We start from the raw sequence: 11,147 nt of genomic DNA, 5'->3' as shown, positions 1-11,147 counted from the left end.
TCTGCATTTTCCATTATCGCTAATCTCCTCAAATGAAAGGCAGGAGCCCAGGCTGCTCCTCTGCCCGTGCCAGAGCCCGTGTGTTCGTGTTAATCGCAGCCCTCCTGCCTGCCAGGGCCGTGGGAGCTGGATTCCCTCCCTCACAGCAATCTCTTCCCCACCGTCCCCTGTGTGACCGCGGGGACAGCACCTCTAGGGAGGATGGACCATTGAAACCGGTCAAAAGGAAGCAGTCTTTGAGAAATAAGGAGTTAAAATGTAAGCTGGGTTCCTTCTTTGAAACCCCTATCTCCCAACAAGGTTGACAACACTGTTTTGCTGCTTCAAGACATCATTGTGCTGGTCTCAGGCCTACTCCCTACATTCCTGCCTTCCTCTCTTGTCACTTGTCATAGCTCTGAGGAGTTGCAGGCCCCGTTTGTGGTCAGTCAGGCTACATTTGCTAGATCTTACCAAATCACGAAGGTGATAAATTGTTTGAGAGAACAGAACAAGTTGATAGGAAAGAACACCAGAACATGAAGTAGTAGCTTCAGCAATTTTAGGATGAACCAAGGTCACTCCGACCTTGCCAAGTACACCAAGAAGCTACCCAAATTAGGAAGAGTTCAGAAGTTTAACCTGAGGAAGACTCACAAGACGATCCCCCGCCCTGATGAAGGCACCGGAACTCCCACCAGACGACTCCCCAAAATGGAAGACTCTGCCTACATATGAATATGCATGTAAAGATATGAATATGCATGTCAAGATGATGTAACCTACACTCAAACTTGTATAAAAAAGCTGCACTGATTGCTAACCGATGGAACTCTTTGTCCAGGGCGGCCTGGAGAGTTCCCCAACGCGTTGTTAATAAATACCTCCTGCTTATGGACTTGAAAACTTAGTCTCTGAGCAGTTTCTATTTCGCCTTTTGGGGCAAATTTGGCATCACCATGATGCACAACAGGTTTCTGGACTCCAAAGCTCTTTTTCCCCTTCCTGCACCCCAGAGAGGGCAGCAGCCCCCCAAAAGAAGGTCCTGTAACATCATGACTTAGGTGTGACCGTAACACCTTAAAACTGAAAGGTTCCCAAAAACTTGGAGGAGGCCCTCCTGCCTCTCGCAGATCCACGCAGCTTAGAATTCCTCTGGGGGGAGTGACACTGTGAAGATGTGAGATGAGAATATTAACACCCCCAGGGCTACCAAATAAAAAAAATTGATTTTTAATAACTCTAACCATCTCTTCAGCTTTCATTAGTCTCCTCTTTGGCTTTATAGAGCTGGGCATGAAGAATATGAGGATTTGAAGAATTAACTGAATTAATGAGGGCTGATTATTAATGTTCGGAGCTCAATAAAAAAGGGAGAGAGAGAACTAAAATACAAAAAAATGAGCTGAAAATAAGGGTAATCTTTCATTCCCCCAAAATGAGATACATTGAATTATTGCTATACTTAAAATTGAAGCACCAAAGGAATGGAAATAAATACCTCCCATTAGCTATGGGAAGATCTGTGAAATTTGCTGCAAGCAAACGTCCAAGTCAGGGAAAGAGGATGATAACGAGGAAATGGTACCGAAGATTCTCGCCGAGGCTTTGGGCAACTCCTTTTGGGCCAGACTTTGAAAAAAACTCAGCTTCTGCATTGTGGCCGGGTCACCAAAGAACCCAGTGCTGCTGCTGCTCTGCCTGGGGATCGTAGGGGATCCTGGAGGTGGGAGAACCTGCTCCATAATCAGAAGCTGTTTAGGGGTTCAGCTCTAAAGGGTTTAGCATTCAGTCCTGTAAAAGGCCCACTCCTTTGTGCCTTTTGAATTCCTCATCTCCAATGAGAGCTGTACAGAGAGATCCGTTACTGTTCCCATGTGTTTAGGTTGCAAAATCTTCAGGAGAGGGTTTGGCTGTGGAAATCTGAATTTAGCCCAGGCCTACAGTCACAACTGCAGCACAGGTATCTCTAACAGCAATCCCTACCTCCCCTCCATCACCAACAGCAAGCCCTACCTCCCCTCCATCCCAAAGTCCTCACCAGCTTCGCCCTTATGAGAAAAGCAAAGCACTTAATTATCTGCATAGAAAGAAATGCAGAATTGACTGCCATTGCTCCTTCTCCATGGGTGGGATCGTCCAGGATTGTCAGGGCTAATGGTAATTGATGTTTCCTTTCACACCTGCTCTCTTTCCTGCTTTATTAAGCCTCTGCAAACACTGCTGTCTCTGGGGAAACAGTGGGAGTGGAGGAGGAAGCCTGTGGAAGAGAACAATTCCGGTTGTTCAGCACAGCGTTTTGCTAAATTGCATTCAGCCTCTTTTGCAGAGTAATAAAGTGTTGTCTGAAAGGCAGCATGGAGTTTTAATTTTCTCATTGTCAATGGATGCTGTAATCACGTAATTAACAAAGTGCGGGAGATAGTCATTTAAAGCAAGCCGAGGGAGCCAGGACATGAAGCAGATGCTCGGGGGAGTGGAACAACTTTTATTTGAGCTCTTCTAGACCTGGAGACCTTTTTAGTACTTGAAAGATGAAGGAATCCCATTTGGTTAACAGGAGGAGTTAAAAGGAGGAGTGTGCCTTGCCTTGCTACTTTATCCCTGTACTAACTGCAAAATTTGAGGGTTAGGCTTTCCCCTGCATTGCCCCAATCTGAGAGTCTGGGGGCTCAGTGAGGGGTAATTCCCAGCATCCAATCCACTGGCGTCGGGACAGGGATCTCTGTGGTCCTACAGCCTCAAACCTCCTGCTGCTTTTTTCTCCTGCATCTTCAAGATTTCTCCCTACCCCAGCAGTCCTCACCGTAGCCATTTTTCACAGCCACTGCACTTCTACCAAAGTTTATTACTGGTTGGACAGAGCCCTGACTGCTTTATGATACAACGATGCCAGTGTTTCTTCTGCTGTGGTTTTTGTGTTTTTCTCAGAAGTGAGCAAAAGGGCTTTTTGGACCAAATAGCAGCCGAGCTGTGCGGGTGTTGGGGTTGTCATGGCACCCGCGCAGCCGTCGCCTCCGTGTGTCGTATGGCAGTAATCAGCAATCTTGGGGGAGCCAGCGGGCGCTGAGACGTAACCGATAACTCCTCATACTCTGTGATCAGCAATAGGCAGCTGATGACTTTTTCAAAGTAACTCATAACCCAGGGCACAGACCGTGGGCACAAAGGCAGCCACTATGTCCAGGCAGCCCCGGTCCACGACCCCGGAGCCCCTTCTACAGAGAGGCCACAGCTCCTGTGCCCCAGCCCTGGCCTGGAGTTGGATTTTCTAGAGGCAAAGACACTCATGAGTGTGGTTGTCTCTCCTCCCTTCTGCACCAGCTCATCACGTGGCTTTGGCAAGCACCAAGACCACTCATATTTTTCATCACAAATGCTCTGTAAACACCCTGGGGCTGCTCCAGTGCCTGGATCTGAGTATGGACCAGGGCTTGCAGCTGCTGAGGACACCACCAGATCCTCTTCTCTGCCATGGGCTGAGAGCTGGAGAGAGACCAGGGTGTGCCTGCAGCCTCCATAAAGCATCCTCTTCTTACCCTCCCTCTTTCTATTCATTTGTAGATATTTTAGGGTGAGGAGATGTAAGCTAACCTGCAGGGAAAACTTTCTTCTTCAGTGGCTGTTGACCAAGGAAAGAGACTGTCTGGAGGAAGGAGAAGAGAGGTGCTATTTTTCATGCGGGAAATGCCTCCCTAAGTCTGGGAACCCAGTAAACAATTACAGCCATGGAAGGATCCCGGAGATTTAGAGATGCAGGAGTGCTGACAGAGGCTAAGCTTGACCCATTTATCTCTCAGCCCCTCTCAGCATATTTAGCAGCTGCTAAGAAGCACCTCACAAAATTGAAACCGGTGAATTTAAATGATAGCCTCTTCTGTTCTGGCTTTTTAATTTAACATCCCTTGGATACTCCCCTTCCCACTTTGAAATGTAGAGTCCTCTTCTTCTCCAGTGATATATTACACGTCTGTCCCCACCTCCACACCACTGAACTGGAAATTGTTTACAAAATGGCCATTACAGGTCTGCTGATGTTAATTAGGAGGAGACACCAGCTTGCAGGCAGGGAGTGCAGACTTTGGGATGAGTTGAGGTTCAGGGGGCTGGTTTGTGGACCAAAATGAGCTCAAGGAAACGCAGATAATGAAAGGTCACAGTGTTCCTCCAGATGTTTGCTGCTGTGAAGCTCCTTTAACTATCAGACCCCTTTTGAAGTACTTGTTTGCTTTATACCTCATTAACCGAGAAGGAAGTCACCCAACAGAGCCCATAATTTTGTGTGCCTGACCCGTGGATGCTCCGTACTTATATGGCTTTGAAGAAACCATCACGATTTGTAGTAGTATTTATGGTATGACAGTGTTTGCAGGCCCCAGGTGAGAACAAGACCTACAGTACAAGGGTTCTCATACATCCATAGTGAAAAATGTGTGAGGTGGGAGCTTATGGGCTTAAAAGCTGAGGGAGCAAACAGGCTGCAGGTATCTTATTGAGTCTTCAAAACATACTGGGATTTAATGGGGAACAGCATCCAGATCTTATAAAGGTTTGAGACAGAGACCACTAATGGAACTGCCCTTACAGTCAGTGGAGGCTTCAACACGTATTGGGATTTAATGCGGAACAGCATCCAGATTATGATTCTATGATTCTCTATAAAGGTTTGAGACAGAGACCGCTAATGGAACTGGCCCTACAGTCAGTAGTTGCAATTCTTGCATAAATCATCTCGGGGAGATGACGTTACTACTTGAAATGATACCCGTAAATAGTATGTGGTGTGCATCCCTCCCTGCTATCTTCAATTTAGGCATCGCGGTTGGTGGTTTGTCTCTCAGTGCCTCATTTAGTGTTTGGGGTGTAGGAACCAGACAAAGACCTCCAACGTCTCATTTTTACCCATAACACCACCGCATCTGCGCAAAATTGATGCCAGATTTATACACAAGCACAAATGCACAGGCTCGGTGGAGCAACTGCCAGTTTGTGTGGGAGTAACTAAAAGGAGCATTATTTCTGTGCCTGCTGCATGCAGACCCTGCTAAGATTTTCTTCGGGACTGTCACTGTCTGCAGTCACCCTTCCAGATGGGGGAAGAGGAAACCTTGCTGGTAGCTGTGGTGCTAGCAGCAGTGCAGAGCTTGTCTCATCTGCAAGTCACTGCTTGCACAGCCCGCAGCCACCCACAACAGTAATTATTCACAGCTCTTTAAATTCCTTTTGTACTGCTCCGCTGCAATTCTAAATCACTCCATCAGTTGTGACAGTTTATGAGAGCTGATGTGGCTCATCCTCTGGAACAGACAAGCGGGCATAGGAGTGATTATTCCATAAACTCCATTTTATTTTTCACCCTGTGTCTTCTCTGATCCTTAAGCCATTAAATATCAACTGCTTTTCTTTTTTCTTTCTTTTTTTTTTTTTTTCCCCTCCCTTGAGCAACTCTTGTCAGCAGGGCTGGAGCTCGAGTTGTTTTTTTCATAATACCCCAGTGTGTTCACAGCTCCACCACTCCCCCACAAATGACAGGCTCCATATTGTGCCAGGGAAAGGTAAATTGTTAAGTGCATTTACTTCTGTTAACAGAACAGTCGACACAGAGCAGCCTCCCGTGTCAGCTGCCAGGCAGCCGGGTGGTTTTGAAGCAGCTGTCACTTGGGTACCGGGGAAGGATAAACCACATTCTGAAGGGTATTTGCTTATGTAGCTCCTGGAAAATGAGAAGCCCTATTAATTAGTTGCTCCCTTTCCAGGGTAGGTGTCAGAATCAGACAAGAACCGACCAGTAAAGGTGGGAGCTGGAGCACGGGGCAGGAGGAGGAGATGGGATGAGGTGAAGGAGCTGTACCAGGGGTGATGCATCACCCCACTGGTGTGTTAACCCACGGGATAAGGTGTCCCAGAGCCAACCAAGGCCTTACAGGTAAACTCTAACGACTCTCCTCGGCTTATACCCACAGCAATGTGTAACAGGAACGGCCCTACTGAAAGCTAACAGGCTGTGCCAATGTGAAAGTCACTGAAGCCTAGAATTTTAAAATTCGTTTAAGTGCCTGGCAGCCCTTGAGATCAATGGCAGTTAGAGACTTACAATCCTTTAAATACAGCAGACCTCACTGAAAGCCAGTGAAGTCAGTGGAAAGATTCCTGTTGATTGCAACAGATATTAGTCTGAGATGGAAATGTAAGAGAGAATCGGGGAAGGGTTTGATGCAGCCCTGTTGGTTTCTTCTGATGTTACCCTACAGGTGGTCCCGGTCTCACAGCACATCTGCACAGCCCAGGGTTCTTCTTCAGACAAAGGGGCACGTTCAGATGTAAAACTCCAGCAGTAAATTGTTTCCAAATGCACAGCTAGGTCAAGGGAAGGAGTCAGCAATCCCTGGGCAGTTTTATGATCTCATTTAATTTCTCAGGTATATCAGTCTGTGGTTCATATAGTCCCTGACATATGTACTTGGCCAAAGCCTAGGAATAGGAGTGTGTGGGTGGTGGGATAACTCTGGACGAGACAGGAATATAGGCTTTTATCAGCAGAATGAAATCATCAACCCGTTATTGGTTTGAATTGCTTACCTTCGCTCTCCTACAGAGGCAGATCTCAAGCTGATATATATCGGCTGAGGATCTTCCTCGTGGCAGCATTATCAGCAGAGAGTAGAGTCCCTAGAAATGTGCATTAATCATCGAGGAGGAAGCATTTGCATCTACGCACGCAGCTGAATTTTGCCTTGAGGTGTGTCAGCTCTGTCTCCCTTTGGAAGGGCAGCTGTATCAGCACAGCCCAAGGCAGAATTCAACGAGACCGAGGTGTAAACGTGGCCAGGTCTTCCCCTCCTCACATTTATTTACAGACCTGGCCAAGGTGAGCCTGCGTTTCGTTTGATACCCTCACTGCACTCAGAAACACACAGGATTATTCCAGGCTTTGTGTTGAGGGTTATAGTCCCTGTCTGCTCCAAAAAACAGCTGAATGAGGCCACCCAAGCATCTGAAGAGGGGAATTAAGCTGTAAGATGGCTGGTGAGGTCCTGTAACACCAGGAAAGCTGTAATTTTCCTGCAATTGATTTCCTAAAGACAACTTGTGGTCTGTGTGCAGTGAAAGCTAATTTAAACAAGAAAGATGAGTCTTTCCAACACACCTTGATTGGCAATTGTGATAAATTCCTATAATTACTATTGACTCCACAGAGGGTTTTCGTTTGTTAAAGATGTTGCTGAAATGACAGCCCAGCTATGGAAAAAATTGGGCGAGGGGGAAAGTTGCACGAAATGCCTGTTTTTGCAGAGTTCCCTGAGCAGATCTGTGATGAGCCACCAGTTTTCCTTCTCTCTCCCACCAGCACATCACTTCTCGTGGTCAAATAATACACACTGAAGTTGTTTTGTTCTGGTTTTGGGCCAGGTGGTTTCCAACATAGTCATTTATTATTCAGTCCTTGTAGTGAAACATGGAGCAACGTGTGCTTGAGTCACATGGGTTTTAGTCATAGGAATAAAATATTTGCAAATGTGAACTATTTCACAAGTCTCTATGGTCTTTAACAAGCATTGAGAAATGAGAAATTTAGGAGTATCATCCAGAAATATTTTGATCTCATTTTAAAAAATCGCAAGTTTAACAATGCTATAATACATGTGGCATCTTCATCTTCTGATTTCTGATTCTTCAAGTTGCTCTGACTTCGTGTTTTCAAGCTTTTGTCATTCCCCTTCTGCTTTTTTTAGGAGAAATGGAAATTGTGATGGTTTTGCCATGGTTCAGCTGCTAAAATTGTGTGAAAAAATAAGATCTGAGACCCGTGATAAAATAGCAAAACCAGGCAGCATTACAACACCCCCCCAAAATTCATCAGGAGGTTTGCAAAGCCCTAATCCCTAAGGAGTCTTTCCAGATCTGTTTGAAAGTTATTCTTGCCTCAGAGCTTCCAGGACAAGAAGAACAAGGAAAAATGAAAACTGCAGATGGACTCTCTTAAATCAGCCGTGGCTGGGAGGGGTCCTGGGCTCTGAGGCGTTGACTTCAGCAGGATTTGGAAAGAGCCCAGTAGGAAAAAAGCTCCAGAGCTGTTTTGCTCCCATTAAGGAATGAAAGTTTGAGGCCAGGTCACTCCAGAGCTCCTGTTGGTTACTAAGCTCTTTTAACCAGCAGACCACGCGGCCGCTAAATTTGTTATTCCCTTCCCTGCTCTTCAGAGACAGCCCCGGAGCCCACGCTGGTTTGTAACCTCACAGATTAAGAAACACAGGCCTGGAGTCACAAAGAATGCCGGTCTGCATGGCCAAACCCAAAGGGACCAGGTATTTTCCCCCTGAAAAGAAAATGACATGTTTACATCCGCTATTTGTTTCCAAAAGAAAAGCAGTTTATAAGCGACAGACAGACAGAGGCCGCGTCTTCTGTGTGAGACACTCAAAAGCAGGCAGGAATCACATTGGCCACACTTAAACCTGCCTCTCTGCTTTATAAATTTTCATACCCTAAATTTGGCCAATTGTGTGGGTGTGGAAAAGCTCAGCCAGAAGCCGTGTTTCTCGCAGTGAGGAAGTGAGTGAACACAAAGCAACCGAAAGGGAAAAGAACAGCAGGTAAAATGAGTGCCTTGTAGGAGCCCTCCACTCATTACTGCGATGATGATTTGACTTGTGCACTTTTGCTTTTGGGCTTTTTCCCTCCTTGGAGACAGAACACTTAATGATAAAATAGCACCTTTGTTAAAGCAGAACTAATATTTAACAGCTGCAAAGCAACCCGTTCACGCTGGAGTCAGCTTCTTCGGTGGAGAAGGAAGGGGGAAATGTCAAGGGCACAGCAGGGGCTGCAGTTTCCTCCCAGCCTCCTCCCGGCTGCTTTTAAAGTGGGTTTCCAGATTGCTCATGCCCAGGTCCGTGGGCAAACTGCAGCTCCAGCACCCCACACGTGTGAAATGTCAAGGGCACAGCAGGGGCTGCAGTTTCCTCCCAGCCTCCTCCCGGCTGCCTTTAAAGTGGGTTTCCAGATTGCTCATGCCCAGGTCCGTGGGCAAACTGCAGCTCCAGCACCCGACACGTGTGCGTGGGTCTGTGTGACCTGTGCAAATCACGGCTGTGGACACGGTTGGCCACCTGGAAGTCGTGGTGTTACCTGTGTCCTCACCTGGAGCTGGGGCAGATGGGTCCCCATGGCCCTCTGTCTGTGTAAGTGGCACCACATCCACGTGCTAACACACCCAGACACACCTCCTTACACACGTCAACGTGCCAAGGCACGAGTTCCTACGTGCCTGCGGCCACCTTGGGAGTGCCCAGCCCTGCTCACAGCCACGGAGAGCTCTGAGCTTTGCTTCCCAACCCAAAGGTGATTGTGGTGTTACCTGTGTCCTCACCTGGAGCTGGGGCAGATGGGTCCCCATGGCCCTCTGTCTGTGTAAGTGGCACCACATCCACGTGCTAACACACCCAGACACACCTCCTTACACACGTCAACGTGCCACTACACAAGTTCCTACGTGCCTGTGGCCACCTTGGGAGTGCCCAGCCCTTCTCACAGCCACAGAGAGCTCTGAGCATTGCATCCCAACCCAAAGGTGGGCGGCCACCTTGGGAGTGCCCAGCCCTGCTCACAGCCACGGAGAGCTCTGAGCTTTGCTTCCCAACCCAAAGGTGAGAGCTGGGAACAGCTAAAAACCAGCTTCAGTCTGTCCAGCCTCTCCGAAACCTTCCCAAAGAAGCTGACGGGTCTCTTCTCTCACTCACAGGCGAATTTCTTTGTGGGGAATGAGCATTGAGGTCCCTGTTCAACGCTGTGTAATTTTGCAAAATTGCCCCCCTTGTAAAATGGCAATCCTTGGGATATCTGCTCTGGAGGAGGAGGACAGAGCAAGCTGGGTGCAGACCCGGAGCAGGTTGCTGAGCCAACAGAGGGAAGGAAAATGCAAGGACTTCCTACAGAAATGTGGCAAGACGTTGGAAAAATTTCAGGCAGAAAAGTTGCTGTAGTTTTGTGTTTCTGTAAGAACTCTGTGGGCAGAGAAAGAGTGAATGTCTGGCACTAAAGGACATTTCTGAATCAGCTCTTCCAGTGGTTCTTGAGACCACGCTGGAAGGCTCAGCACAGGAATGTAATGGACTGAGCCTTCAGTGAGGGTCTGCATTCGACTCTGAGACCTCTCTGCTGAAAAGGAGGGACTAATGCCTGAAGGCCCAGTTGTCTCCTTTAGATTCTCACTGGTTTTAGTGGGAATCTAGCACGCACAAGGGCAGTGAGGGCAGAATCAGGACTGGGAACTTGCTTTGCCCACTGACGAGGGGAGAGGCAGGCTGTGTTCCTCACCCCACCTTTCAGAAAGGTGTCTTGACTACGTCTTGCCAAACCAGGACTTTATTTTCACTGAGGAAGCTGCTGTGAACTTGGTCCCACCAGAATGTCTCAGAAATAACCCCCCAGAAAGCTCAGACACAGCTCTGTGTTCCAGTGTGAGAGAAATGGGAAACTGGGTCCTGCATCTGCGATGGGGAAAGACATCTTAAAAGATTAGTGTCCTTACCTATAGTTTGCCAATGTTTCCTGTTAACTGCATCATCCAAAATTAGCCCCTTTCCACTTCTTCCTTACCCACCTCCGTGCCAGCACAGCCCTACGATTCCCAGCGGGGTTATTTTGTGAAATACCCCATTTTAATGACTGGCAGAATCTGACCTGTCTTGTTGCTGACACAACACTTTCCTACCATTCCCACCATTCCTAAATGATCACAGCATTTCTGCATTATTGCGAGATAATGGCTTAATTCTCCTCCTTCTCTGGAATTCTAGGAGTATGTACACATATTCCAGATCTCTTCTGCATTCTAGCCAAAGCTCAGCGAGTGCAGTGTGTCTGTCACACCAGTTACAGCTATAGCATGAGTAATTTGGGGGAGGAGGGAGGTGAGGGAGCAGAAAAAGAAAGAGCTTCTCCAAATCCTTCAGCTCTTCACTTGGACACCGTGAATGAGATATTTAAATACGTTGCCCTGGAAACAATCAAAGAGGGGGTCTTTGTGTGTGTGTGTGAGTGTGTGTGTTTTAGTAATCCCAAAGGGGGTATTTAATTGGAATCAACCACAGCTTTTTAACTGTGTTTTAAATTGGAGAGAAATAAAAAGAAGAAGCTGCCAGAAAAGGAACATTAAATAAAAGGGG

Source organism: Calidris pugnax, unplaced genomic scaffold, assembly GCF_001431845.1.
Source record: "Calidris pugnax isolate Ruff unplaced genomic scaffold, ASM143184v1 scaffold280, whole genome shotgun sequence".
Taxonomy (NCBI): Eukaryota; Metazoa; Chordata; class Aves; order Charadriiformes; family Scolopacidae; genus Calidris; species Calidris pugnax.
Note: the sequence above shows the minus strand (reverse complement) of the source record.